The sequence below is a fragment of the Nicotiana tabacum genome, chromosome 17 (genome assembly GCF_000715075.1).
Source record: "Nicotiana tabacum cultivar K326 chromosome 17, ASM71507v2, whole genome shotgun sequence".
NCBI classification, from domain to species: domain Eukaryota; kingdom Viridiplantae; phylum Streptophyta; class Magnoliopsida; order Solanales; family Solanaceae; genus Nicotiana; species Nicotiana tabacum.
The window spans coordinates 91,162,341-91,166,924 of record NC_134096.1 but is presented as its reverse complement, the minus strand read 5'-3'; positions in this window follow the sequence as shown (position 1 = coordinate 91,166,924).

The following is a 4,584-nucleotide window of genomic DNA, read 5'->3' as shown; positions in this document are numbered from 1 at the left end:
GACTCGGGTGAGTTTTGGAAGGTTAACAGATTGATTTTGGACTTGGAAAACACCTGAAGAATTTCTGGTGTCCAGCTCTGGTTTCCTTCTTCGCGTTCGCGAGAGAGGTCTCGCATTCGCGAAGGGGAACTGGGGCAGGCGAGAATTTGTTCTTCGCGTTCGCGATGAAGGGACCGCATTCGCGAAGGGTGATGGAAGTGTTCATCGCAAACGCAGGAAGGCGTTCGCGTTCGCGTAGAAGGGCAAGGCCAGGCTGGGGTAATGGGCATTAAAACTTCGTGTTCGCGAAGGCCAAGTTTGGCAAGGCATCGCGTTCGCGAAGAGTAATTTTGGGCAGCACAATTTTGTGCTTCGCGAATGCGAGGGACTTGTCGCGTTCGCGAAGAAGGAATGGCTGGACAGAAAGTTTAAGTTCTGAAAATGGGACTTCGTCCCATTTTCTATTTTTGACGAATTGAAGCGCGGGAAGAGGCGAATTTCGGGAGATTTTCAAGGAAAATAATGGGGTAAGTGTTCCTAACTCAATATTGGTCAAATTACCCGTATCCATGATTGTTTTTAACATTTAATTGGTGATTTGAGTTGGAAAAATGTGAAAACCCTCTTAGTTTAGATTGAAGATTTGAGGGTCGAGTTGATGTCGAAATTTAGTAATTTTGGTATGGTTGGACTCGGGATTGAACGTGCATTCATATTTTGTAACTTTTATCGGGTTCCGAGACGTCGGCCCCACAGGCGATGTTTGAGTTAAATTTTTGATTTTTGTTAGAAAATTTATATTTTCATATGAAATTAAATTCTAATAATTTTTATTGACTGAATCGAAATTATTATGACTAGATACGAGACTTTCGGAGGTCAATTCGTGAGGCAAAGACATACTAGAGTAAAGAATTATACAAGTAGAGGTAAGTGGCTTGTCTAACCTTGTGTGGGGGAAAACTCCCCTTTAGGATTGGTATTGACATGAAAATTTTGATGTGTTGAAAGTCGTGTACACGAGGTGACGAGTGTGTACACGGGCTAAATGTGGAAGATTATGTCCTTAAATTGTGTAGATCACTATTGCAAATTAATTAAATTATTTTATTCTGTTATATTCATCATCATTAATATATTTTCGTATTTTAAATTTGCTTGACCTGTTCTTGCTAAGTGTTTTACATGTTTAGTTGAAACTCTGTTTCTTTTGTTCTGTGCATTATTTAAAAGTTGGATTTCTTTATTTAAATATTATTAAAATAAAGTATTTTACATTTAAAAATTTGATATTAAGGCATGGTGTTAAATTTGTAAAATATTATTTTTGCTGAGTTATTCATTCCTGAATATTTTGTGAGATTTTGTATACATTGTGATTGAGCCGTGAGCTCCTTATTATGGAAAATATTATTTTTGTTGATTTATTTTGGCAAGTTAAAATATTTGGGCACTTGAGGTGCAAATTGTGATATTGATACGCATGTGGTGGTATAAGGTCTGGGTGTTGAAACGCATGCGGTGAGATAAGGGTGGCTTGATACGCATGGCTAGTAGGGGAACTACTAGAAGTCATGCGGTGTGATAAGAGTGGCTAATACGCGAGATGCTATTTCGGAAAAAATATTTTTTTTAAAAAAATTAAATGTGAAGGCTCCCGCGGTGATATAAGAAAATGAGATATTATGAATTTATTTATGATTTGGGACTACAATGCGATAACTCGGGAGTACCCTTGTTGATGTTCCTTTATGGTTGCATTGCCTTTAGTTATTTTGGTGTTTTCCTTAAAGTTGTTAATTTCTGTTTTCTTTCCGCGAGGTGTTATCTACCCTTATTCTGTGTAGTTAAACTGTGACATACTACTTACTTGATTCATCCCCATTGTCATTATTATTATTATATTGTTAAACTTTTCTCCCTGTCTTTTATTATTCCAGTAGGGCCTGACCTGACCTCGTCATTACTCTACCGAGGTTAGGCTTGGCACTTACTGGGCACCGCTGTGGTGTACTCATACTATAATTCTGCACATCTTTTTGTACAGATCTAGGTCCTTTCTATCAGACCAGGCATCAGTGAACTAGCCGTATGCGGAGACTTCAAGGTATATCTGTCAGCGTCCACAGACCTCGGAGTCTCCTTCTATCCTTATTATGTTGTTTTCCTTATTCTCTTTAGACTCTGATGTATAAAAACATTTATTATAAATTCTTTGAAGCTTGTGACTTATTTCTACCAGATTTTGGGTGTTGTAACTATTTGAATCACAGTTTGATTTATTTTATATGTTAAGATTTGAGTGTCAGTTTTGTATTCCGCATAATTGATAGGCTTACCTAGTCTTAGAGACTAGGTGTCATCACGACATTTTAAAGAGGAAAATTGGGGTCGGGACAAATTATTATTAGAGCTCTAGGTTCATAGGTGTTATGAGTCACAAACAGGTTTAGTAGAGTCTCGCGGATCGGTACAGAGACGTCTGTACTTTTCTTCTGGAGGCTATGGAACTGTTATGAAAATGTTCACATCTTTGATTCCTTATTGTGCGCATTGTTGACTTCAAAATTCTAAACTCGTCTTTTTATTCTCTCACAGATGGTGAGGACACGCACAACTAGATCCGATGATCAGATACCCACGCCCCATGTTGGAGCCGCAAGAGGTCGGGGCCGGGGCATAGGTTGAGCCAGAGGCCGAGGAAGACCACGTGGTGCAGCCAGATCACCTGCACGAGCTGCTGCAGCAGAGCCATCAGTAGCTCCAGTTGGAGAGCAGGCGCCTGAGATGGCTGTTACTAACCTTCCACTTCACGAGACTCTTCCCCAGTTTTTGAGCATGTTTGGCACTCTAGCTCAGGAAGGGTTGATTCCACTTGATCCTGCCACATCTCAGGCCGGGGGAGGAGCATAGACTCCCGCCGCCCATACCCTAGAGCCACGGGCCCAGGTTGACTATGTCCCAGAGGTTATACCAGTGCAGCCAGTTGTCCCAGTTCAGCTCGAGGCTAGGGCAGCAGTTTCGGAGGGGGAGAAACTCAAGCTCGAGAGGTACAAGAAGTGCCACCCTCCCACTTTCAGTGGTTTGGTTTCAGAGGATTCTCAGGGTTTTCTCTTGAGGAATGTCACTGTATCCGCTGAACTATGGGAATTGTGGATTCTAGTGGGGTTTCTTTCATGGCATTCCAGCTTAGAGGAGCGGCCTACCAGTGGTGGCGAGCATACAAGTTGGAACGTCCGGCTGAGGCAACTTCACTCACTTGGACTCAGTTTGCAGATATGTTCTTGAGGGAGTACGTTCCTCAGAGTCTCAGAGATGCATGGCGCGCGGAGTTTGAGCAGTTGTGCCAGGGTTTTATAACCTTGTCAGAGTATGCAGTCTGATTTAGTGATTTGGATAGGCATGCACCAGCCTTAGTTGCTACTGTTCGAGAGCGGGTTCGTTAATTTATTGAGGGGCTCCATCCTAGTATCAGATTCAGTATGGCCCGAGAGATGGAGATGGACATCGTATACCAGCAGGTGGTGTCAATTGCTAGGAGATTGGAGGGTATGCGGATCCGGGAGAGAGAAGAGAGGGAAGCTAAGAGACCTCAAGATTTTGGCACATATAACAATTCTCGTGCCCCAGCTGTAGCCCGTCATGGTAGAGGCTATGTAAGTCGTCCTATTTATTCAGCACTTCCGGCTTCCAGCAGTACTCCGGCTATGCCCAGACCTCAGGCTCCTTATTATACACCGCCATTGTCTAGCGTACCTCTTGCACGGGGTGTTTTCAGCGGCCAGTCCAGCTATTCAGGCCCGAGCCAGTCCCAGCAGCCACGCCCTCCGAGGGCTTGTTTTGAGTGTGGTGACACTCATCATATCATGAGGGATTACCCCGGACTTAGGAGGGGTGCACCTCCACAGATTTTGCAGGCCCCACCAATTCCACAGGGCCCTCAGGCTTCTCAGGCCATGATTACTGCACTAGTTGCCACCCTACCGGCACAACCAGCTACAAGTGGAGGTCAGACTGGTAGAGGTCGCCCTAGAGAGGAAGGCCAAACCAGATATTATGCCCTTCCTGCTAGGACAGATGCCGTTGCATCCGATTCTGTTATCACATGTATTGTTCCAGTCTGTCATAGAGATGCATCAGTCTTATTTGATCCAGGCTCCACTTATTCTTATGTGTCATCTTATTTTGCCCCGTATTTGGGCGTACCCCGTGATTCTTTGAGTTCTTCTGTTTATGTATCTACACCCGTGGGTGAATCTATTATTGTTGATTGTGTGTATCAGTCATGTTTGATTGTTATCAGTGGTTTTGAGACCAGAGTTAATTTATTATTTCTCAGTATGGTGGATTTCGATATTATTTTAGGTATGAATTGGTTGTCGCCCTATCATGCTATCCTTGATTGTCACGCCAAGACAGTGACATTGGCTATGCCAGGTCTACCGTGGCTAGAGTGGAGAGGTACCTTGGATTATGTTCCTAGCAGGGTTGTTTCATTTCTTATGGCTCAATGAATGGTTGAGAAGGGGTGTGATGCGTATCTGGCATATGCGAGAGATATTAGTGTTGATACTTCTACCGTGGAGTCAATTCCTATAGTAAGGG